Below are 27,005 nucleotides of genomic sequence, written 5' to 3'. Positions count from 1 at the left end.
CCGAGTTAATAGTGGTGGATGGAAGCCACGTTTGTAGAAGGCAGGCATTTCAGAGGTTCTAGACTAGAAGACCTCATCTTGGGAGCAGATACAGCAGAGACGGTGAAATTGGGAGAAGGGGATGGAATAAATGAAGTGGAGACAGAGATCCAGAACAGGGAAAGTGTTATCAAAGATGGAACAGTTGAGTTTGAAGTTAGGGTGGAAATTGGCCATGAAATTGATGACTTCATCGCGGGTGCATGAGGTCGTCCTAATGTAGTCATCGATGTACTGGAGGAAAAGTTGGTTGGGGGGGTGGGGGGGGGGGGAGTCTTGCCTTTGTAGGCTTGTAGCATGTTTTGCTTCACAGGCAGGCAGGCATGGAACCCATGCGGGTACCCATGGCTACTCCTTTAATCTGGAGGTAGTGGGATGAGTTAAAAGAAAAATTATTAAGGGTGAGGACAAGTTCTGCCAGGTGGAGAAGGGTGGTGGTGGAAGGTGACTGCTCAGATCTGAGGTCCAGGAAAAAGCAAAGTGCTTTAAAGCCTTCTGTGTGGGGAATAGAGGTGTAAAGGGATTGGACATCCATTGTGAAGATGAGGTGGTCTGGTTCGGGGAATCTGAAGTCTTGGAGGAGGTGGAGGGTGTGTGAGGTATCGTGTATGTAGGAGGGGAGGGATTAAACTAAGGGAGAAAAGATGGAGTCAAGGTGTGGTGAATGTCTGCCAAGCTGCCTGTCTCCCCTCTGGTGAGCCTTGCTGTACTAACATTGGTTGTGCATTATCTCTACTGTTAAGGACACTCCCCTTAGTACTTGCATCTATTGTCTTTCATTATTGTACCATGAGTTTCTGCTAATAAAAGCCATGATTATTGTTTGACCACATCATCTTTGTCTACTTCATCAACTGGCACTTCACAAGGTAAGATGAAATTAGTTCAGTGGGGTAAGAGCAAGCAGAGACAAGCAGAGACAATGGGTCTGCCCGGGTGGTTAGGTTTATGTACCTTGGGTAGAAGGTAGAAACGGGCAGTGCAAGGATGGGAGACAATGAGGTTGATGGCCATGGGGGTGGGGGTGGGGGTGGGGGTGGGGGTGGGGGTGGGGGTGGGGGTGGGGGAGGGGCTGGGGGTGGGGTGGGGCGAGGTGCTCAGGGTTGATGAGGTGAGAAATGGTGTTGGAGATGGTGGCTTGATGGCTGATGGTGGGGTCCTGTGGGAGGGGTTGATAGGAGAAGGTGTCTGAGAGCTGTCAACTGGCCTCAGCAAGGTAGAGGTCAGTGTGCCAGACCACAACAGCATCACCCTTGTCTGCAGGTTTGATAGTGAGGTTAGGGTTGTTGCAAATAGAGTGGAGGGTGGAGCATTCTGAGGAGGTGAGGTTGGAAAAGGAGAGGGGGATAGTGAAGTTGAGACGGTTGATGTCCCAGTGGCAGTTGGAGATAAAAAAAAGTCCAGAGCAGGCAGTTGGCCATGAGGAGGTGACAAGGAGGAGGAAGAGGTCTTGAAACAGGGGAGGGGGTGTTGGAGATTTGCGGCCAAGGTAGTGGGCCTGGAGTCTGAGGCAACGGAAGAAGAGTTCAATATCATGGCGTGCGTGGAACTCGTTGAGGTCTGGGTGGAGGAGGCTGAAGGTGAGACCTCTGCTGAGGATAGAGTGCTTCACCTCCGAGAGGGGAAGGTCAGAAGGGATAGTAAAAACCAGGCAAGAGTCAGAGTGGGAGCCTGTGTGGTGGAGGGTGTTTGGAAGAATGGGGGAGAGGGAGGGTTGGAGAGGTCTGAGGATGAAGAAGGGAAGTGGGGGAGGTTGGAGGGGGGGAGTTTGGGGAGGTTGGCAGGGTGAGAAGGGTTGGGGAGGTTGGGGGAGGAGAGGATATAGGGAAGTGTGTGGGGGAAGGATGGGGGAGGGAGAGAGAGAGAGAGAAAGGTAGGTGGTGTAGCAAGGTGGGGGGGAAAGAGAATTGGTGATTGGAGGGTGGGGAGAGGGGGGAAGAGAGGGGGGATGGGGTGGAATTGTGGGAGGTAGTGGAAGGAGGGGGGGTTTAGGTAAGTGGGATCCAATAGAGAGATCAGCACTCCAGATGTACTCTGTGTCGGGAGCCACGTGGGACGAGTCAACGAGGAAGGCTCCAGCAACTTCTGCAGGTCCAGTGCTGGAGTCAGCAGTGGTGGAGTCAGGAGCTGCGGTGAGTAAAAGGTCGGAGCCTGGATTTGTGGTGGGCAGCAGTGATGTTGGGAGCTCCATTGGGTTGGCGACCGGGGCCCGATTTGGGGTGGGCAGCCATGGCTTCTAGAGCCCCATTGGGTTGGCGACTAGGGCCCAGATACCGGTAGGAGATGGCATCTGTGGCTCCGGTGAGTGGGGTGGTGGTGTGGGTGGCCATGGGAGTGGGAGTTCTGTTGTGTAGGTGGCTGTGGTTGTGGGAGTTCCGGAGGGCAGGCAACTGGGGCCAAGATGGGGATCCACGTGGAGGGTCACAGAGGCTACAACCTCCATGGCGGTGATTTTGAAGAGGTGATGAAGATGATTGATTAAAGCAGAGGAATGGATGTTAACTATTTGGATTTAGTAAAGTATTTGACAAGGTCCTCCAGGATAGGCTGATCCAGAATAAAGGCTCAGGATCAACAAAGGCTTAATAGATTGGATCCAGTTGTCATCGCCATAGATAATAGAGGGTTGTGATGGATGGATGTTATTCTGACGGGAGGCCTGTGACAAATGTTATTCCACAGTGATTAGTGGTGGGACCCCTATTAGTTATGATACATATGACTGATTTGGATTAAACTGCGAATGGGCTGGTTAGTAAGTTTACAAACAACAGAAATATTGGTGGAGTTGTGAATTGCACAGATTTCCAGAGGATAGTGCAGGATAGAGATCAGTTGGAAATATGAGTGAAGAAATGGCAGATGGAGTTTAATCCAGATAAGTGTGAGTTCAAACGAAAGAGGAAAAGTATACAGAAAATGGTTGCACCATTAGGAACAATGATGTACAGAATGATCTTCTGATGCAAGTTCATAGCTGCTTGAAAGTCTCAACTTGAGCAAATAGGGTGGTAAAGAAAGCATATAGTATAACACCTTTATTAGTCAAGGCATTGAGCATAAAATTGAGGTCAAGTTCTAGATGCATAAAACTTAGTTCAGCCACATTTGGAGGATTGTGAGCAGTTCTGACCACAGTGTTGCAGGAAGGATGTGAAAGTGTTGGAGAAGGTGCAAATGAGGTTCACCTAGATATTGCCTGGATGAGAAGGATAGGATGAACAAACTTGGGTTGTCTTCTCTGTAATGTGGGATGCCTAGGGTGACCTGATAGAAGTATATAAAATTATGAGAGGCATAGATTTTTTTTTACACATAGCAAGGGAAGGTGATAGAACCAGAAAGAGTCACAAAATAGATGGAATATTTAGGCAAGCACAAGAACAGGGAGAGGATGGAGCTGTATAAATCATGTGCAGGCAAGGAAGTTGGTTTATATTGACATTATGATCGGCAGATGACATTATGAGAGGCTTGTTCCTGTGCTATTTTATGTTCCATGTTCTATGTTCTAGATCAGTAGTTCTCAACCTTTTTCTTTCCACTCACATAGCACTTTAAGTAATCCCTATGCCATTGGTGCTCTGTGATTAATAAGGGATTGCTTAAGGTGGAATATGAGTGGGAAGGGAAGGTTGAGAATCACTGCTCTGGACACAATTGTTACTGAAATATTTTGCTTGAGAAAAATTGTCATTGGCCCATTTCCTTTGGAGTTATGAAACCATGCACATAAATGAGTCAATTGGGTATGATTAAAACGATGGTTTTCAATTTTTTTCTTTCCACTCACATACCATCTTAAGCAGTCCCTTACTAATCATAGAGTACCTATGACATAGGGAATACTAAGAGTGGTATCTGAGTGGAAAGAAAAAGGTTGAGAACCATTGGTCTTGATTCTGCCTGACCTGCTGAGTGAATCTAACATTTTCTATTTTTATTTCAAATTCCCTGCATCTGCAGATTCTTTGATTTTATCTTTAAATTGTAATTCCTCAAGCTTAACCATTCCAATAGAGTAAAGGATTCTGTCAACTCTATTCATACAAGAATGGAAGTGGCACTGGAGAATGGTTTATTTTGGCCACTCAAAACTTTAGACATAAGGAAAAATGATAACCTATCCTTTTCAGCAATGACAAGGGAAACTTAAAAAGAGAGCAAAAAAAATCAAATATTTATTTTTTAAACAGAGAATTCGTCAAATGGTGTATGAAACCACTAAATTCCTGTACTATTATCCCTATATAATTTCAAAGTTTAAACCACCCCCTCATTTGTCTTCTTGCATTGGTAGGATTTTACTTAAAAGGTCACTTTTGAATTCATTTTCCATAAAAACAAGGTTTATCATTAAATGTGGCATTCCAATTGGAGTACTGAAGGTCAATTACCAAATAAAATGTGCATAATAAAGACAAAGACAAACAGCTTGCGCGATAAACCTGTTTTGAAATAAATTGGTCATTTCAAATTCTTTTAACCTCATAAATCATGAGATTAACATCGATTATATGCACAAACAATATTTTTCTTCCTCTAAACACATGAATCGAGTATGTACAGAATATAATTTTTTTTAAAGTTAAAATAATCCATAGAAATGGATTTAACTCCATTTTGACTGCAGCTTTAAACTAATTTTTAATGTTCATGACAATTCAATGCCTCAAATCGAATCCTTCTCATAAAAGTTAACTTTCATTAGATTTACTTATATCTTATTCAAGAGTTTAAGGTGCTTTCAACCCAAATCATATTTCAATTTAATTAATTTCAGTATGTATTTTATTTAGGGGTGTTTCTGAAATTATGAATTTTCTGTACTTTCAGATGGAAATATTCAGATTCAAATGCCGTATAACCTGGATAAACTATATCATATTGATGTTGGCTACAAAAGTCAGAAAGAGGGTATGACTAACACATTTTATTAGGACAATTTGAATGGTATTAGCAGCATTGATACAACTCAGCAAATTTCCATTTAATTTTCAACATACAATTTTTCTGCAACTTCAAATGAAATGGTTAGTGCAGAATTATAAATACTTGGTTTACATGGATTTACTGCTAAAATTGAGTACCAATTATTTATTTTTCCTGGCCAATTTTCATCCCATAACCAACATCCTTAACACCACCCCACCCCCCCCCCCACACACACACACACACACACACACACACACACACACACACACACACACACACACACACACGCACAGAATTAATTGGCAATAAGCCACATAGATGTTATCAACAGTGTGGAATTTGCTTTCACTTATTATACAAATAAGAATGATGGGGATATATAGATGACTTTTAAACAAATCTATTTGTCCTTGTAAATTATATTTCCAGTTTTATGGAGCAGTAATATCTATTCATTTGTGCCATGTTGTTCTGAAACGAGAGGATCTGAGTACCATGTTCAACAACCTTTCACCATCTCTGTGCACGTCATGTCTTCTCTTTTTTGACCAGATGGATGAAGTCATTAACATAAATCTCTACTGAATAGCCAGTCACGGGCAGTACAATTGGCAGTTCCACCTCCCTCTAGACTATTTGCACATCCTTCTAATGAGATATGTTTCCCTGTTCAATTGTTTTTATTTCTGCTGCATTATCTTCATAACTACTTTTGGGAATTTTGTGGCTTTAAGCATTATAAAACCCTTACTTTCACATGATGTGCACTTCTGGGTTTTTTTTTCTCTCATCAGGTGCAGTGACAACATTCTGACTTGCTGTCATCACCTCAGAATAGATTCTCCTGCTCTGAAAGTTGCAACAATCTTTTAACTAGTGCAACTAATTTGATTTTCCTTCTACCTTCAGCAGAGGCCTAGACAATCATCAAAAGAGAGGAAGCTACAAATTGAATAATGGCAGGCCTGAGAGTTTAAGTTCAGCAGTGGGGAGGATATAGGAGTCAATTCTGAAGAAACAGTACAAATCTTCATTAAGAAAGACATCAATTGGTAAGGGGAAGCTAGCATAAATTTGTTATGGGAAACCATGTGTGACTGTCTTGAAGTTTTTGAAGTAACAAAAACAATTAATTTGGGGAAATTAGTTTGATGTAGTCGACAGGGACTTCAGCAATGATTGGATATGTTACCACATAGGAAGTTGGTCTGCAAGGAGGAGAACATGGGATCTATAGGAAATTGGCAAACCAGATCCAAAATTGGCTCAGAGACAACCGATAATGGAGGGCTGGTCTTTTTCCAGTGTTATTTCACATGGCGAAGTATTCTGTAGCTTGATGTTTGCAGTATATACTGATGTTTTAGAGTTAAAAGTAGGAGGCAATTGAAAAACTGAATCAGCAGATGATAGAAAAGCTGTTTTTTGTGGAGAGGGAAGCATCAAAGTGCAGAAAGATGTAGGAGGTTGAGTGAATAAATGACAAATGAAGGGCATCCTGGAGAAGTGAAATAATACATTGAGAAGGTGCGACATGGCAAAGAAACTCACAATAAACAGGAGGATGCTGAAGATTAGAGGAATTTGGAGTTTCCTGTAAAGAGATACAGAAAACTTTCCTTGCCCAGCCAAGGCAAAGGATAGAAGAACATCAAGGTGATGTTTGAATTTTGTGTGCAGCACCACTTGCGCCAAACCTTGAATAATAGTATGGTCACCCATCTACAGGAAAGATGTGATAACAGTGGATACAGAGGACATTTTCCAAAGCTGTTGACAGAACTGTAAATATTGTCTATGAGGATCATTTGAATAGAAAACATAAACAGTACAGCACAGCATCAAGCCCTTCAGCCTCCATATAAATGCCAAACTTGATGCTCAAATCAAACTAAAACTGTTTCTTCCTTATGATACCATCACCCTCCACCCCTTCCCTCCATTCTTTATATTCATCTGTCAGTATAGAAGCCTCTTAACTGCTACTATTGTGTTTGCTTTGATCAGTACTCCTGGCAGCCTGTTCCAGGCACTCATCAGTCTTTGTGTAATAAAACTTATCCCTTAAACTTTTACCCTCTCAGTTTAAACATGTCTTCTAGTACATGACACTATAATAGACTAATGTAAATTTAGAAAATGCTGGAAAATCTCATCAGTTCATGTCGAATCAGTGCTAAGATAAACTGTTAAAGTTTCAGGTTGAAGACCCTTTGTCAGAATCAAGATATTCTGGGGTTTTTATTTTGGAAAAAGGAAGTGGTTGAAGGAGGGTGGTAGTTTAATTGAGATATATAATACAATATTTCTTGGTAGAATATTGGAGTAGATTGAAGATGAGGTGAAGGAACATATTATTCCTGCTGAGGATGGCAGATATGTGGAAATGACTGCCCGATGGTGGAAACGCAACGTTATACATAATGATCATTGGGGAAAAGAGGTGGAGAGGATGAGAAAATTTAAATTCACGAGAGTCATTGTCTCAGAGGACCTTTCCTGGACCCAACATACTGATTTCATTGCGAAGGAAGCACATCAGTGCCTCGACTTCCTCAAGAATTTGCAAAGGTTCGGTATGACATTGGAAAGCTTGGCAAACTTTCACAGATGTACGTTTTAAGTGTGCTGACTGGCTGCATCACAGCCTGGTATGGGGCAACCAATATCTCCGAGCAGAAATCCCTGCAAAAGATGGTGGATTCTCAAGGTTTTATATATATCATGTATGTAGTCTGACAATAAATCTGAACTTTAAACTTCAAAAAAAAATTGTGAATGTGCACATGGAAATCTGTACTCTGCAGGGCTACAGACATAGTGCTGGAAAGTGAGATGGGACAGGATAGTACACAGGCAGCATAGGGAAAATGGCGTCCCTCTATCATTTATTGTGATTCTATGATTCCTACTTAAATCACAAACTGTACCCTGGAAATTGTATAGTTTAACAAGATTTCCACAAACCATTTCATCAGAAGTACTTCAGTTTTTCTTTCTAGGTCACTCATGCATAATACTTGAATAGACAGAGCCAACCAATGTATTATAGCAACAACGAAGGAAGCCTCACCATTCATTGAATCCATGCCAGTGCCCAGGGGCTGAATTTCATCGGTTCTATTTTTCAGTACAATTTAAAAAAAAACAAAGTTACTTAGGAGACTGGTTTCTGTTCTGGCATTTGGAAGCATGGTTTAAAGCACCGGTGGAGTTGTTGCAAGGACATGCAATCAAATCACTTGGTTTATCCAAAAGAAGAGGGAAATATTGGCAAGGATATTGCAGGGATAGGTGCCAGCAGGCATGAGACACCATAATGTGCCATCAGATTGTTCAGGTAAATATGAATCTGTGTCTGGAAGTGTAACAGTAAAAGGAATAAAAAGACACGTTAGTGAAATGTTGGCTTTTACTAAGTCTCCAACCTTGCTAGTTTTGAAGTTAACTGCTGGATTTTTTTTTTCTGTTGTTATCCAGAGAAGAATGTGTGTCTGCATCATACCTCCTGAGCCGGTTCTCCTCATTTTGTCTGATTTCTTTGATTCTGTGTTCCTAAATATCTGTGTGTTCTTACCTGTACCTTTTACCAATTCCTGTCCCCCTATTCTGCCATGGTTGGGAGCACTTTTCAGATCTGCAGCATGCAAAAAGTCTGCAAACAAACATTGGGATTTCCCCATCTTCTGATTGACTCTTGCACTTATTCAACTTTGTTTCTTTCTGGAAAAAGAAAATAACTGATTTGTCTCTTATTTTAGCTGATCAGATTTTTTTCACCATTAATTTAATTGTTTTTTTATTTAAATTTCAGAACTAGTTGATAGGTTCCTGGAGAAAATTATTATTACAGTGGGAGAATTGCCTGTTTTCCAATCTACATTTATTCATAATAACTTGATTGGAGAACATCAGAAAGATAATGAATCTTCAGAAGCAAAAATCCATCTTCAAGGTATTATGTAACCCTCCTGAAAGATTGTAGTTATTAAATGTATAAATGACAGCAAAATTCCACTCCCTAGAATGAAGGTTATTGGATGGAAAACAAAAAGGACAATGGTATTTGTTTAATGATCATTCCATCCAGATAGTGTGAATTAATGCTGGATGTGTGCAAATATTGCAATAAGGCAAGGTATACAAGAAATATAAACATATTGAGAAGAACAGTCCAATTTTTAAAATAATTCGGAAAAAAAAAACCAGATTGATCAGGGACAGTACACATGGATTGTTCAGGAAATAACATGGTTGACTTTTTAAGAAGGTAAAAATGAGATTGATGAATTCTACATAAATAATACCAAGATTTTGACTGCATGGCAACTAATCAATTGATGCAGGGAAGGGTAGAAAATTATATCTAAACTGACTAACTGGCTGAAAACAGTTAATTGGTTGTTTTGTGATTGGAAGGGACTTGCTGCATGCAATATAAATTAGTGATTTTATCTTCATTGTAGGAGGTCTGCTAAAGGAGTTTGATCATGACATTAAAAACACACACACAATGCTGAAGAAGCTCAGATGGTCAAACAGTGTACTTCATATAACAAAGATGAAGATACTTGGCCAACAAATTTTCCCATAGTTTGTTGAAGGGCTCAAGCCTGAAATGTTGGTTATGTATCTTTATCTTTGCTGTATAAAGTACACTGTTTGACCTGCTGAGTTTCCCCAGTACTGTGTTTGTACTTCAATCATGTATTTTAATTATTTGGCGATGACATTAAGATGGTTGTGTGGTTCATTTTATGAAATGAAAGAGAGTGCTGATCTGAACAATTGGACAGAAAGAAAATGACAAACGAAATTCAATTAGGAGAGATATGAGGTACCATATATTTCAGAGTACAAGTCGACTGTGGAACCACCCCAAACAACACACCAAAAATAGGGGTCATGTACTTGGTCAGATACAGAAACGTGACCTTAAAATTCTATTCAAAATACCACTTGATTTGTTCCATAACCCATTCAAACCCCACCCTACTATGCATTAGAAAAAAATTATTGTAAAAAAAACACATCTAAAATCCTTCAAAATTACTATCACCTTCCAAGGGAAGGAATTCGGAAAGCACATCTCCAATCTCACTCTTTACACTGTCATCATACTGAATCTAATAAGTTGGCTTCTTTTTCATCATCAGTGCCCCACAATATATCATCCTCCATACCATCCATTGCACTAGAGATACCACACTTTCTGAAAGATTTTATTAAAGTTTATATTTCCACTTTATCCCATGCTTTGATCACAAAATCACACAGCACATCAAGTGAGGCACCATGCATTTCCCCACCTGTTCTAAAGGATATTTCAGCACTCAACATCCAATTATTCCATTTTTCATGAACATGGCCTTTGAATGGCTTGTTTAAGCAGACATCTAGTGTTTGCAATAGAGAAGTCAAACCTCCTGGTATAACAGTAATCACAGATTTATTTAGTGCTTATCTATTTTTAGTGTGTAACGGATTTGTGTTAACCTTTGATTTAATATAATCATTTAACCATATAACCATTTACGGAGCGGAAACAGGCCATGTTGGCCTTTCAAGTCCGCACTGGTTCACTGATTTTGTGCGCCCTTGTTGAACTATGTTTCTTTTATTAAAATGTCTTATTAAATTATAGAGTTAAAATATTATGTCTGTATTCTTAGTAAGTTAGCTGTGGACTGGTGCAGGGTCACACATAGGTCACAGCACCTTTATAAAGAACCATAGTTTTCTGAACAGAGTGTTCATTCTTGAATTCAAGATGTCTTGGACAGACAGAGCTAATGGATTTCAAGTACGTTTTAATGATTCAAGAACTGCTGAGGAAGCAACATGTTTTTAATCAAAGCCACTTAAGCCTCTTGAAAAGAGATGAGGTCAGAGGTTGTTATGGATTTGGAATGGTTTTGAAAAAGGAACAGAATTTTAGTAGAAATAAAACTGATGGTCATGTGGTTTCTGAGAATTGGGACTCTCCTCAGTGATTATGTAACAGTCACATGATTTGGAGAAATATATGACCAAATTCAGACATTTTGAGTTTTCAGTTTTGGAAATGTTCAGTTTGGAGAGTACAGAAGTCAAAATCCCTGTGACATAGCAGTTGAAACTTTATGAAAGACAGGATTGAGTTACAGTAACCAGAATTAGTGCTGTTGTTGTGTGTTACTCCTGGCAAAAGGGGAACACAGAATAGATGTTTTTTGAAATAAGGAGAACACTTTGCTGTCTCTTTGGAAAATGAGGAAAGATTTCTACTGGGTCTATTTTTGTATTGCCACTTCATTTAGCCCTTATCTGGTTTATGACTTCATCAAGGAAGATGTTAACCACGGTTGTTTAACACTTATCTGGGTTTGTGAATTAATCGTGGAAGAAAATAGCCACATTGTAAGTAAAGAAGCCTGAAGATGTAATGTTTAAAAAATCTTTATAATTATTTCTGAACTCATAATTTAATACCTTCAAGCAAGACTATAATGATGATTAACTTTGAAAGATTTACTTTTCAGAGTAGGAATTTAATTTATATATATATATACATATACATATTTACGCACGCACACTTGCATTTGTGCATAGTGAGGGATAAGTATGTTTAGAGATAAGTAAAAATGTTATGTTGTTAATAACAATGAAAGTTATTATTTTGAATTTACCATTGTGTGGTGAATTTTCTATTACTGTTCCTGTGTTAATGCTAACAAAGTCTCTTTGGTCCAAAAAAATTCAAAAGGGTTGCTAGTTCATAATAAGTGTTATCAGTTAAATGGCTGCAAAACATATCCTAGATCAACAAACTCCATTACTTACATATTCCTCCTGGTTGCCTGTTCCACACATTGACTATCCATAGTTTTACACAATTTTTGTCCATCCATCCTTTTTATCAAAATGTACAAAAACACTTGGTCCTTTCATTGGCTTGCACAGATTTCACACCTTTACACTCCACCATTTTTATTGCCTATCATGTCAAAATCCATGAATCTTTTGGTAGTTTCTTGATTTTTTTTACATTTTTTGTTGTATTACCAGATTTATCCTGTTCAAAAAACATCTGCACCCGCCTACTGTACCTTTAAAATCTCTACTGTGCTCTGGGTTTAATTTTGCCCACTTCAGTGCATATGGTCTGATTTTATTTCTTGTGACTATGTAGCAATCTTGCCTATGTTCACATATCCATTCTGCAAAGTGATTTTCCAACTCGAGCCAACAAATGATTCCTCTTCTCATTGAACAAAATGTTCCTTTGTTATTTTTCTTAAAGCAGCTTCATTTTTTTCTCCACTTTCTTACCTTCTTCTCAGTTATGTCAAATGTCCTTGGCCATTTCAATGACTTTTAACTTAAAACTTGCTTCATACTTCCTTAATTTTGCTGGAGGCTCCATGATTACACCCACTTTCTGGCCATGCCCAACAGCTTAGTTAACACACTTGTTTTTGGGAGGTCATCTTATACAGCCGATATATGATAAAACCATGAAATTCAGGCTGAAATTAGGAGCCCCTCTTATCTGAAGGTCATCTTGTATGCCAAAATATATGGTAAATACATTTGGAGGATGCAACAAGGCAAGAGAATGCATAACAAAATGGAAGGTACAAGGATTGTGTATGGTATATTCAGAGTTCTTTAATGGTAGTGATCAGATAATATGTTTAAAACAACATATGGATATTACTCTATTAGTTGAGGTATTAAATTTAAGAGCATGGAGTTTTTGTTAGTAATACACCAGCCAGAGTGGAAATATTGTGTAACTGGAGAGGGTGCCTACGAGATTGATGAGGATGTTGCCAGAATTGAAAAAGTTAGTTGTGAGGAGAAATTGGACATCTTAGATTAAATTTAGCTTATTTTCCTGAAACTGAAGAATTAGGGTGGTGAGGTGGTGCACTGGTGGGCCTGGAGACACTGAGATTTCATTGTGGTATATAAAATTAAGAGCAGCCTAGATAGGTTGGAAAGGACATTTCTCCAAGGACTAGTATGAAGAGCTAAAGGAGTAATTTAGAAAAATTAGAGAGGAGATGAGAAAAAAAAGTCTCAATCAGAAGGTGGGACGTATCAGAACTCATTGTCTGAAAGGATGGTAGAGCAAAAAGTCTAATTGAAAAATTGCTTGGATGCTTATTTGAGTTATGACCTACATGGGTGCAGACCTGGTGCTGAAATGTGGGATTTGGCTCAGTAGGTTTTCCTTCATCAGGACAAAGGCAAAGGGCAAATGACTGCCATTGTGTCATACGTTTTCTATGAATCTATGGTTCTCAAATGAGTGAGCTGTTTGACATGTATGCAAAGGACAATATTTGTAATTTTTAAAAATAATGGAAATTTCTGAGTTATCTAAGTTTTCATTTATTCTAGCATTATTAGCTGTTTCTTGAAATGTGTAAGAAAATGTTTACATGCATAAACATTTTTTTTGTTTGAATGTAGCTTACATTTATCATAAATTAACATCTCACCCCTATATAAACCTACCTTATGTGGACTGTTTTTCTAGAATGTTAATTGCAATGTTACAATTTTTATTCAATAAATTTCAATTGAAAAGGAAGATAATGGGAAATATATTGATGTAGGTGATTGGTTAATATTTATTATTTTTGGAACATTTTTAAAATCAGAATCTGTTGACATTTTCACTAATCCTTTGGAGCATGTGGCAGTTAATCGCAAAGTACAATGGTTGATGTGGATAATTACAATGTCCAAAGGCAGAGAGTTATTGCAGAAATGTCTGTATTATTTCCTTTGCTGGAAAGTGATAATATGAAAGGTATTCTATTTAAGGCAAGCTTTAAAAAAAATAATAGTTTAAAACATTTTTAAAGTTTATCTTCTTTTCTCCTGAAAATAATCTCAACTAAAATGAAGAAATAGCTGAACCCAGTGAATGAGATCAGACACGATCCCAACAAAATGATGGAAGACTTGCAATCTGTGATGAGCTGTACCTCTGGCTACAATAATAACAATGACTTCTGGTCAACAAGATAGAAAAATTGCTCAGATATATATTGTTCACATAAAGGCTGTAAGTACACTCCACCCAGTCAGTCTCCTCACAATTAACTAAGTTATGGAAGGTGTTGAACTGCTTCTACTCTCATGATTTGTTTACTGATGCCTAGTGGGGTTTCATCACGATCAAATGGTTTCAGAGCTCGGCACAATCCTAGTCTGAATTCCAGAGGCAAGGTGAGAATAACTGAAGTTGATATCCATGGGGTATTTGGAGTTGTGTCTGGTCAAAGGAAGAAGGCTGTAGTTTTTGGAAGCTAGTCATCTCATTCCTTGGGTTTTGCTGCAGGAGTTTTTCAGGGACGTTTTCTGAACCCAACTATCTTCAGATTAAACAATCTATCAGACATTCAAATTAAATTGTTTTTAGTGATTACAAAATGTTGGATTCAATTTGCAACTCATCCCCACTGGAATCCTGGGAGAACAAGATCAGCCTCATGGTGCAACATCATATGAAACAGTTTTCAACATGGCTGAATTCAATAAATTCATTATAAATCACATCATCTAGGAAGCCCCGTGGTCCATTGGGCCCTTGCTATTCCATTTGACTAAATCCATACATTTAACATATCATTTGCTTCCATTCTTGTTTCATGTTATAATCCAATTTCTTTTTCTGAAAGATGCCTGCATTACTGAATCCACTTCCTTCACCCCTTTCATCACAGGTCATTATCACAAGTGCTGGGCAATATATAAATTCCCTCACTAGTGTTCTGTTATACTTGACAATTCCTCTAAATCTGAGTTCTTGCTCTACCAACTACCTTGCCAATGCAAATTACTTTACCTCTTCACTTCAACAAAACACCTGATCATTTTGTACACCTGTTAACATTTTACTTAATCATACTGGAAAAACAGTATCTTTTCACTCTATTTCTTTTGCATATCTTCATCGGGCCAAGGATCTTTTTTACTTTGGAAAATAATTATATGTTGCATTTAATGGTGGCCCTCGCTATGAATAATGTTAATTCACAGGCCCCTAAAAAATTGGCAAACAAGGATTTCTTTTAAAGAGTTAGAGTAATTTTCACTCTGATTGCTTTATAAAGTCATCTCCAAAAGCAGTTGCCTGCAACGACCACAGGGTTTTGCTGAGAGGTCGTGGGAGGTGGGTTTCAGCCTTAACTTTATCCAGGGCAGCCACAGTGCATCAGCATAAGAAGCTTCCATGGAGTGAGGAAAAATGTGAAGGAGATGTGCCATCAATATTCTTTCACCTTATGCCCTGGCATCACCTACAAAGATTGAATCCCATGCCATGAGTAGACCCACGTCCCTCTGAGGCATAAGCATGTTTTCAAGCATTGATTGTGACTTATCTGTACTGTTCATTATCTGGACCAGCTATTCACGACTGGGGCACTATTGACACCCACCACCACCACCCCCTGGGGGCCAGAGCAAATTTAGTTAAAAGCCTTGTTTTCTCTTCACCTCACGTAACAATTTTTGTAAATGATTTTTATGAAGTTGTTTGAGAGAAGAACAGAAGACACTTCCGACTGCTTCACAGGAAAGGTAGTCCATAAACTCTGACCAAAGTCCTAAGGGGACTGTAGTCAAAAAGAGTTGAGAATGGCCAATTAAACTTCTGACAATAAGCAAAGTGAGACCCAGCAATTATGTAACAAATTTCAAGGATATTATTTAGCCCCATAGCTTTTACAGTCTACATTAGTGTCAGCTGTTCTTTGTAATATTATGTGGAGTGAATTCATTTATTTAGGAGAGGAAAACCAGAGGTGTTCAGAACAGCAATAGCAGCATCTACAAATTTGCTGACTATACCACAATAGTGGGTTGTGTTGTGGGAAGAATCAGCATACAGGAGGGAGATTAAAATTTTGGTTGGATGGTGCACCAATAACCTTGCATAATGTCACCAAAACCAAGGAGCTGATTGTGGACATCAGGAGGGGAAAACCAAAGGATCGGAGGTGGAGAGGGTGAGCAAATTTAAGGTCCAGAGAGTCATTATCTCAGAGGACCATTCCTGGACTCAACACCTGTATGTCCTTGTGATGAAAGCATGCAAGTACCTCTACTTTCTCAGGAGTTGCAAAGGTATGGTATGACATCAAAAACCTGGGCAAACCTCCACAGATGCATGGTGGATAATGTGCTGACTGGCTGCATCAAGGCCTAGAATGGGGGCACAAGCACCTCTCTGTGGATAGCCTGCAAAAGATTGTGGACACAGCCTGGTACATCATAGGCAAAACTCTCCCCACCATCAAGAAAATCTACATGGACTGCTGTCATTGTAGAGCAGCAGCAATCTTAATGGATCCACACCACCCAGGGCATGCAGTACATCATAGGCAAAACTCTCCCCACCATCAAGAAAATCTACATGGACTGCTGTCATTGTAGAGCAGCAGCAATCTTAATGGATCCACACCACCCAGGGCATGCTCTGTTCTCACTGCTTCCATCAGGAAAGAGGTATAGATGCCACAAAATGCATACCACCAGGTTCAGGAACAGTTACTGCCCATCCACCATAAGACTCCTCAACAATAAACTCAATCATGTTTGTATTTGGCACTCACAGGCAGAGTAACCTACAGCTCAGCCAACTGTCAAGAAATGTTTTTTTTAATGTTTTGAATAGTAGGAAATATTAAAAAGTTCCATACTATTAAAACATGGTTAAACAATTTTTTAAAATCAAAGGATAATTAATCTGTTAGATATTAAAAGTAAAATATAAATTGACTTTTAAAAAAACTGAATGAAACAGTTAAAAATGTCAATATATAAAAGTGTCATAATTGATTAAATCTTAATCAAAGTCCTACAAAGTATTCTCCAATGTATTCTTGCTTCTTCACTGAACACCATGAGGAATCCACAAGCAGAGTTGCTGACACCTGACCACCTGCACCTCATTTATGCTTGTGCAAATGTCTTCAACTCGTTGATATTTCTCTGAGGAAATACTATTGATTTCTTCAGATGCCTGAAAAATCAAGCCCTTTCCGGAATAACAAAAGATCTTTTTTTTCCAATCCTTAAAAATCTGATGCTTCCTGACCATTTTGGGGTGTATTTTATGGATTTTGGGTAGCTGATCATGAAAATCACCATAATTTTTCCTATCCTTTTTTTTTAGATTTAACCTATTGTTTTTAATTTCCTATCATAACACGTATAAATAAAGCCCATCTTCACAAAACTAAAAGGAATGGAGTATTATCACTTCCAGATTTTAGATTTTATTTGATTGGGCAATGAACATGTGTAATTTATTTTATTATTACATTTGGCCTACTTCAAGCATACAAAACTATGAAAAGTAACATGTCATTGAAAATTCATTTTCTTCATTCACATTTGGACTTCTTCCCTGATGATCTTGGTGCAGTCAGTGACGAACACGGTGAAAGGTTTCATCAGAACATTGGGACCATGGAAAGGCGGCATCAGGACAACTGGAATCCATCAATGCCAGCCAACTATTGTTGGATATTGGCACAGGAGGCATCAGATACTAAATCAAACCAAAAATCAGCAGAAAAACATTTTCAGGTTAGTTGAACTAATGCAATGTGTCAGCATCAATATGTGATTAAACAGGGTAAATTCAATGAAATATAATTTAATGTTTCTCCAAATTCCTACATGATACAGCACACCTGAAATTATCTTTGTGTTCAGCTTGCAGTTGTCTATCATAATCCCCAATTTTTTTTCAGGAGAATCAGAACCAGGATTTATCGTCATGAACAAGTCACGAAATTCATGTTTTTCAGTACATATTATTACCATCTTATGACATTACTGTAAAAAAAATAGTGCATGAAAAGTAAGGCAGTGTCTTTGGTTCACTGATTATTCCGGAATCTGAAGGCAGCGGGGAAGAAGCTGTCCTTGTGTCATTGAGTGCTCGTCTTTAGGCTCTTGTACTTTTACCGTGATGGTAGCAAAGTGAACAGAGCATGAGCTGGGTGGTGGGGGTCTTTGAGGAGAGAGGCTGTTTTTTTAAGACACTGCCTCATGTAGATGTCCTCGATGGAGAAAAGTCTGGTGCCCGTTATATCGCAGGCTGAGTTAAAAACACTCTGGAGTTTATTCTTGTCTTGTATCCATACAACCAGCCAGAATGCTCTCCATGGTACACATTACCTCACCCTTAGTTACAGGATATAATTGGCCACAGCTACCACCTTGCTACAACTGACAATTTATCATCGCCTGCTCAAACAAGTGTTAAATTTTGCAGGATCCAAATTTTACACTTGTTCAGATATCCAATTGTTGAAAAATTACTTCCATTCCTATTGGTTCTTTGTGCTCTAGACTTTATAAGAATTGTTTTAAAGTTTGAAATGTGGTTTTTGTATCAATTAGCATTAATCAATCTCCAAGCCAAAATGCTACTTCACTACCAAGCAGACATATTTTCTTTCTTTTAAAAATATTTTATTGAGTTTAATATATAAATTCTACATACAAATTCATTTAATTATAATGAACATATCATATAGATGTCACATATTAAACATATAATGTAAATCAAAGACCTATCCATAATCGTTTATTTGACTTGTTTCTTTAAGACATCAAATTCTATAAATATGGTATTTAACCATTTATCTCTTTCTCATAATATATCCTAGTTTAATTCTGGATAAAAAATAATCGATAAGACAAACTTAAATAATACCTTTATATAAACAAAGGGTAAATTCTATCTTAATTAATTATATGATCCATGATGAACCACATTAAAGCCCATGTTTAACTAACTAATTAAAAAAAGAAAAAGAAACCAAAGTCCCTCTAATCTAACCCTCCCTCTAACCAAGGTTAACTTGTAGAATTGTAAAGATATGGATCGAATAGAAACCTTCAGACACGCTTTCAAATGAATTATCATTCTAATCCACCAATAGTTAATAACTTTAATGCAACTATTTTCTAGGTCTGAAAAGTAAACTCCTGCCTGAATTCAGTCTTTGATCTTAGCATTGAGTTGCAATAATGCAATAGGTAAATGATCTAGTTAGAATTTTGCCTCTACACTGGAACATTGGATAGTTTGAACTTACAGTTGAGTGACTGAGAAAGAGTGGCATTATTAAAAATAATTTGCTTCGAGGAAGATATTAAAATATTTAATAGTCAATGAATATTGAAAGAAAGATGAGAAGTTCTCTTCCCCAAACTACTGCAATGAAATGAAACTTATTAACTGATCATTTTTTGTGTAGAATTACCAGTATCATTTCCCATGTAATGCTTTCTTAAAAATTCATTACTGGTGCACTTTGCAGTTTGTTTTACTGGTAGGTCGGTGACTAAAACCTCTGAGCTTGAAAATTATGGACATGTGTAAAGAGAAATGGAACAGCACCATAGTTTACCTACTGAACATTTCCAATGCTATAAACAGTGGCAAAAAAATGTTCCTCATTAAATTTCTTTCAGCCACCTCCTTTCGAATTAGCCTCGAAACAGCTTTTCTGAACATTGTTACAGAATTTATGCTGTTTTATTTTTAGCTTTTAAATGAAAATAATTATTTGTTAATGAATAGTGCTTGGTATGTTTTATTTTTCATTATTTTCATGCTTTACTTTTCAGAAGTTTTCCAAACTTCTGAATATCTTGTTCTGGGAAACTAGAAGGGATTGGTGAAATCCTAAAAGTTTCCTTGGTGATATTAAATCCTTACCTGAATAGAATAAGACTATTCAAAATAATATATTTGGAAGAAATTGTCATCAATTTATTTGAAACAAATTTATTTGAAACAAATTAGTCATTTACTAAAAATGTTGGGTTTTTCCTCCTTTGACAAAAGACAAAGGAGGAAAAACCCAACACCCAACCCCAACCCACCAATTTTCCCTTGCAACCGCTGCAACCGTGTCTGCCTATCCCGCATCGGACTTGTCAGCCACAAACGAGCCTGCAGCTGACGTGGACATTACCCCTTCATAAATCTTCATCTGCGAAGCCATGCCAAAGATGAGATGAGATGAAAAAGAAAAATATTGCTTGTTACAGATTCCAACATATAGAACACTATTTCACATCAACAGGCCCTTTGGCAAATCTAGATTGTGCTGAACGAGTTTATTAACCTGTACCCAGGCCACAGCCCTCTATACCCATCCCATCCATGTACTTTATTAAGTGTCAAAATCAAGTTCACATTCACTACTTCAGCTGGAAGCTCGTTCCACACTCTTACCATCTCTGCGTGAAGAAGTTCCCCCTAATGTTTCCTTTAAACATTTAATCTTTCACCCTTACATTAAATTTATATTATCTTAGTTTCATATAATGAACCTTAAGACAAAGCAGGAGCAGGGATTTAACAATGAACATTGATAGCTGTTTGAAGAGTATGGAAGGGAAACTGTGACTGAACTGGCAGCTATTCATCCAGACTAACAGCCACTCAGGGGTAAGTAAAGTGCTTGTCAAATCATAATAAATTTAGAATTTAAAACATTATAATGTAAACTGCGACACCCCCATCTCATTAGAGCTTGTAATAACATTAATTTTATGTACAGTAGTTCAAATTGCACACCTCAAACCCAATGCTACCCAATCTTGTCCCATTAATTCTGTTTTTTTAAAATGAAATACTATCTTAGCCATGGAGTAAATTCCATATTATCACATAAGCTATTTCCTGCAAATTACACAGCATTTATGAACATGCTTTGTTATTTTTAGATAAGAACAAATAATTCCTCATCCATCTGACCAACAGTGAAAGCATGGAAATGAATTCTAATATTTTCTGTCCTGTTTGATGAATGGTATCATTAAATTTCTATGAGCATCAGTCCTAGTGAACTCAAACTGCTTGAAATAATTGACATGAAATAATTGATGTGAAATATAGCTATCTAGTTAAACGTTGTTGTGAACTGGGATTTCAGTGGAGTGGCTCCTCCCCTGACTCTTCCCCCGCATAGCCTGATATAAACCCTGGATCCTCGCCAAAACTCCAGTTCAGTCCAAAGACTATTGTGTGTTATTCTTACTGAATATAAGTGTGTTGTACTCTCTCTGGTCTTGAGCGCTCTCAGTTGCACTACAATTTTCTTCAGTAAAGAAGAGGATGGAAGCTCTGTTGAAGCCACCAATGCTCCTAATCGATCCTCTGTCCCCAGAGGCACCAGAGGAATTCACATACTGACTAGCATGCTTCCAAATGTACCTGGCGGCCACACAATCTGTCTACTCCACGGATGAACGCAAGAGTTGACCCTCCTCTCATGAGGCCCTAAAATATCATCCTAGCAAGGCATCAGCTCTTGCAACAAAAGAGGTGGCCTGCTGAGTCCATTGAAGATTTTGTGAATATCATCCTAGCAAGACATCAGCTCTTGCAATGAAAGCAGTGGCCTGCTGAGTCCATTGAAGATTTTGTCCTCATCCTATGAGCACTCATGAGGAACTGTGTGAAGTGATCTGGGGTCAAGGTCTGGAGTCGGGGCCTTTATTAGGGAATCTCCTGGGAGAAGTCAGAAGGAAGGACGGGGTGGTCCAGGCCAGTACATACAGTTATTACTGTAATACCTCATACCACCACACCCTGTCCAGCGGAAGCTGTGCCTTTGCACACGCCGCCCAGTTGGGGTCATTACACAATGAGCTCTGCCACCCAGGCATCATGTGAATGGGTCACTTTGTCAAGGCACACAATTTACCCTACTTAATTGTGGATGTCATGGAAATGACCAAGTCTGCGTTGAGTGCAAACTGCATTTCTACAACCCCAGCAAAACGCACCTGATAAAGGCATCCCGGCCCTTCGAACGACTCAGCATATCCACTGTATCTCTTTCCATCTGTACCTCTCAACGATCCATCTATGAACCACCATTGTCCTTCTGAGAGTGTTGACTTTTTATTTGCAGCTCAACCACCTCGCTACAGTCATGCCCTGAGTCCTCTGGTTCTTTATCTTCTTCTGACGAGTACAGGAACTGTGAAGGGTTCAGACTTATATCTGTACAAATAGTTAAGTCATCTTTTTCCATTAAGATTGCCTCATACTTTAAAATTCTCGAGTCTGTCAACCATCTGTGAGACTTCTGAGTTAAAATAGTTTTTACAGTGTGGGGAGTGAATACAACCAGACTCCCTCCAAAGGTACATTTTCAGCTTTCTTCCACTAATACTGCCGTGGCTGCTACTGCTTGAATGCATTCTGGCCACCTTCGTGATACTGGGTCCAACATTTTTGAGAGGAATGCCACAGGTTGCCTTTGGCCTCTTCTTTTCTGAGCTAGTACTCCCAAAGCTTTTCCTTTCTCCACATTTACAAACAAGTGGAAAGGCTGACTAATATCAGGAAAGGCCAGGACCGGAGCATTAATCAAGTCTTTCTTCAAGCGATTAAATTCCTGCTGTTCCTCTCGGTTCCACTCTAGATTTTCCTTTTTGCTTCCCATTTTATCATCTAAGAATTAGACCTTCTGTGCATATTTATCTATCCACAGTCGGCAATACCCAATTAATCCGAGGAACTTCCTTATCTCCTTCTGATTTTTAAGTATGGGCAGACCGATGATACCAGCAATTCGTTCAGGTCCAATTCTCTTTTTCCCTTGACTAATCAAGTGTCCCAAATACCTTACTTCCTGTTTCACGAATTGCAGTTTGTTCTTAGAAACTCTTAACTTTTTCTTTCCCAAGAAGTTTAGCAACTCAATGGTAGATTTACGAACTTCATTTTCCTTTGTTCCTGAAATCAACAGGTCATCTACAAACTGTGTTCCCGGAGTGCTTGGGTGTTCTTCTAATAATTGCTCTAAAACTTGTCCAAATAGATTGGGAGATTCTGTAAACCCTTGGAGAGGACTGTCCATCGATACTGCTGTTTTCTTCCCGAGTGAGGGTCTTCCCATTCGAATGCAAACAAGTCCCGACTATTCTCATCCAAGGGGCAACACCAAAAAGCATCTTTCAAATCTACAACACTAAACCACTCGTGTTCCAGGGGAATTCGATTCAATATGTTATAGGGGTTTGAGACTACTGGATGTCATGTCTAAACAATATTTAATTCTTGTAGATCCTGGACCAAGCAGAAAATCCCATCCCTTTTCCGTACAGGGAGGACAGGGGTGTTATAAGGGGACATGCAACTTTCTAGCATTCCATCTCGGTTATTTGCAATAACCAGGTGAAGGTCTCTTCAACCTTCTACCAAAATAGGATACTGTTTCACCCGTATTGGCTGGAACCTCCTCCTTTAGGATTATTTTGAGTGGAGTTATTTGCAGTCCTCCCCTGTTCCCTCTCCGGCTCAGATACAGTCCCCAATGTTCTGGACATCCTCTTCCATCAATGGATACAATTTCACCATTATACGTCCTTCTACTGGAGCGGTACCGACTCCTAGTCTAATTTGCAGATCTCATCCCATCAGATTCACCCCAGCTTGAAGAACCAGAATCAGATCTTCAATTGCCTCCCTGTCTTGATACTTCACACAGACCCCTTTGATCAAGGGGTCTTCATGACTCTCCCCCCCACTTACTCCGAATACATTAAATTGTGGACTAGTGAATCTAACTCCCTCCTGTATAACATTTAATGATGATCTAATGGCCTCTGTATCCACCAGAAAAACGGCATCCTCTTTGTTGGGTCCCACCTGGAAGAAATCTCTGATACCTTTAATCCTCCCCAAAAGTCATCAGAGGGATCGCATCCCTTTCCCTCTTTAATTTGGGACATTCCTGTTTGAAAGGTCCCACTTTCCCACAATAGTAACACCCTGGCTGCTGGGGTGACCCAAAACTTAAGTACATCAACATAACAACCGGAACATTTCCATCACTCAATTTTTCTATCAGAGGTGCCCCTCTGGTGGAGACTAATCTCCTGGATGGAGGGTATGGCTCATTGAGGAGGAGTCATGTTGAACTAAATCTTTGGGGTCCCAATCCTGATAACCCTTTAGATACTTTATCTGGTGCCTCATTAAATTAAGAAATCACATCTTTATCATGGGTATGTGCTCAACTTTAAATTGCAAACAAATTGGTATCTTAAGTGGCCCCTTTAAGAGTATTCCTGGCTGTCTTCGTTCTCTGCTCTGTGGTATTCTGCACAAACTGGCTGCGTTATCTCTTCTTCTGGGCTTCCTGCCAATTTGCCTGGCTGGTATCTTATGTTTTTATGCTGAGTTCTCTCTGTCCTCACTGAAAACAGCTTAATTTTTAAACTGTGCAAATGCAGACAAACATGTTTTAACAAAAGCTTCCAGAATTTACCACAGACTTTAAATCTTAACTTCTTTGTTACAGTGGCCGGATGATTTATCATGGCTCTGGGTTCAAACACTAACAGTATCCAAAAATACTTTGGGTATTGCTGGCTAGGGGTCTAGATACAGGCAGATGATATGCTAGTGGTCCTTAGGGGGTCCCCGAGGAGTACTCGGGGTCACTCGTCTCTCCCCCCTCCATCAGCCTTAGCGCTTCCATTTGACCTTGTAATCTTTGTTTATCCTCCTGTGCAGGAGGCTTCTCCTGCCTACCCTTTGCTTTTTTTTCCTTTCCTAATTTTTCCTTTCTATGTGCACATACTTTCTGGAGGACAGCTGTAGGTTTACTGTTCGCCCTTCTGCCAATTTTACACCATTAGTTTGGCTACCTGCAAGCCTATCTCTTTTCTTTCTTGTGCTAACAGGCACAACTTTCCAATGAGCTCTTTAATGATTTCATCATCCCAAGTACCCCCCCAACGGCCAGCCTTCTCTCCCCTAGTCTTTTATTTAATGTCTCAGAATCTTTTCAAATTATATTTTCAACCTCCAGATAGTTGTATCTACACAATTCCCCATTGTACCTCAGGTTCCCAAAACCTGAGCTCCCTGAGCACCCACATACACACAAACACACTAACAGTTCCTGACTGGACTAGTTCCCTGAACTCTTAATTGAGCTCCCTGAGCTCTTTTTCAACCACAGTCCTGGACTGACGAGTTCCCTGAATTCTCCCTGGAGACATTCCTTGGTCTCCGACCCGACCCTTTTACAGGTCTGTTTCCTAACATCCGCCCCTTCTCTTTCTCTCATGTTTTCCTGCCTGTCCGCGCTCTTCTGTCCTGCTTCCTCCAGTTCCGGGGCACAGGCCTCTACCCCTCCATTAGACTTTCTCACCTGTTGGTGTTCCTTGGGAGGGATATCACCAGCATCCTGGTGATTCTCCCCTCCCCTCTGACTGTCATACGGCGGGGGCAGGTGCTTCAAAGGATCCCAGGGAGGTAGTCTTCCTCCTCATTTTTCTCAGCAAACTTAAACAACTCGGTCACCCGGATCCAACACGCTGCATAATCTGACTCCTCCTGGTCTGGAGGACTTCTGTCATTTATGAATAAATTTAATTTCTGACATATTCAATCTTCATCTGACCCTAGTCAGGGCCACCAAACTGAAGACCCCAGAATCGGAGTCTGAGGCCATTTTTAATAACAAAACTTTATCATAGATTCCTTAGTCTTTCCCTGGGTCCTTCCACGACCCCAGTTTCCTAACATCCGCCCCAACAGACTATTGGGTGGAATGTCAATCCCGGGACCCCCACTCTGGAGTCCCTTCTTCTCTTGGGTTCTCTTATTACCCATATCCCTATCAGATCACTCATTCCTGACAGAATCCTGGCCATCCAAGTAGTACTTAATAGTCAATTTTTCTTACCTGGGTCTCATGCACGAGCGTTGCCCCGTCCGAACCACTCCTCCTACCGGAGTCCCTTCTTCTGTTCCACTCCCTCTACTGGAGCTTCCCTAGGTCCTGTTCTCCAGAGTCTCCTGTCCGGATATCACTCGCTCAAACCACTGACGGCAAGCAAGAAAATCAGAGACCACTGAAATCAGTGGGGTGCACCTTCTCGTTCTTCGATAGCCAGTTGCCAAGCAGTGGGAGTTGAGAATCCCGGATGAGCCCCCAAGCTTGTGAAATATAAAGTGTTCACAATCATTACTCTGGAGACAAAGTCTTGGAGAACAGGTTCAACTTTATTTTGAGTCTGCTGAGTCGGGTGTTCCTGGTCTGGAGACACACCGGAGGTTCAGAATCATCATTCTTTTGTACAGTCCCACGCTCAACATCACCCCACCTTTATTTACCTTCTTCCAATCAGAATCCCACTACATTACAACATTCTCCTTTTCCCTTCCATCAATACAGGTATCATTCAGTTCTTCCCTCTTCATACATCACATGTTATGTTAATTAGTTTATTCCCTCCCTCGGGTTGTCTAAGTTAATATTCATGTCTCTATTAAGCAAGCGCAGTACTAGCTATAGACTACCTTAGGTCACTGTACCAGCCTGAACCAGATCCTTGCATCCTTGGGGCTCCTGATAAGAAGAGGCCTACTAGCTAGTATTATCTGTTTTCAAGCTCTCATCTACATTCTTTGCATTCCATCCCTTTTCACAGAATAGTGCGAGTTTAATCATCTTCAACCATATTTCACAGAAGCAACTAGACCAACAAGCTGCTCCCATCCTGTAAAACACCATGACTCTAAGTCACAAATATGCAAATTATACATTTCTGCATTGTCAATTGACTACGTACATATATTTTAATGACATAGTTATATTGAGGAGTAATTTATACATTGAGTGTAGTAAAACGAACACAGGAATTTTTCAAGACTATTGCTGTTTTGACGAGCTAATACAAGCATGTTCATAATTAATTTGATTATATTTTTCCAACAACTTTTATTCAATTTTTTTAGAGGTTTCCAATTTTGATTAGATTTTGGCTTCATGCTTTGGGAATTCCCCTCAAAGGATACTTTTCTTACTCTTGCTGGCTTTTTGTGGAAGAGAGGGGAGGGTGGGGACAGATGTGTTCATTTCAAGAATCATGAAGAAATATCCAATTTCATGAAAGATGTTTCTATTTTAGTTTCTCATTTGTTTGCTGCTTCCCAGAAAATGATGAATCCAGTAACTCCCATTCAA

The 27,005-nt window shown here is 39.4% G+C and overlaps 1 long non-coding RNA gene across 3 annotated transcripts; it reads right to left on the bottom strand.

The window, feature by feature from the left end:
• Positions 1-17,248: 17,248 nt before the first annotated feature.
• Positions 17,249-26,193, bottom strand: LOC138752740 (uncharacterized). Of its 3 annotated transcripts, none has more exons than XR_011350887.1 (3): positions 25,722-26,193; positions 21,799-22,018; positions 17,249-17,530 (listed from the first exon to the last, which is right to left on the bottom strand). It is a non-coding gene; the product is annotated as an uncharacterized lncRNA (long non-coding RNA). The 3 variants fall into 3 exon arrangements; XR_011350888.1 differs by lacking the exon at positions 25,722-26,193 and adding an exon at positions 23,235-23,444; XR_011350889.1 differs by lacking the exon at positions 17,249-17,530 and adding an exon at positions 19,899-19,994.
• Between the last annotated feature and the right edge of the window lie 812 nt (positions 26,194-27,005).

This window comes from Narcine bancroftii, chromosome 2, assembly GCF_036971445.1.
Source record: "Narcine bancroftii isolate sNarBan1 chromosome 2, sNarBan1.hap1, whole genome shotgun sequence".
Classification (NCBI taxonomy): Eukaryota; Metazoa; Chordata; class Chondrichthyes; order Torpediniformes; family Narcinidae; genus Narcine; species Narcine bancroftii.
The sequence above is the reverse complement of the archived record's forward strand: the minus strand, read 5'-3'. Positions and strand labels throughout refer to the sequence as shown.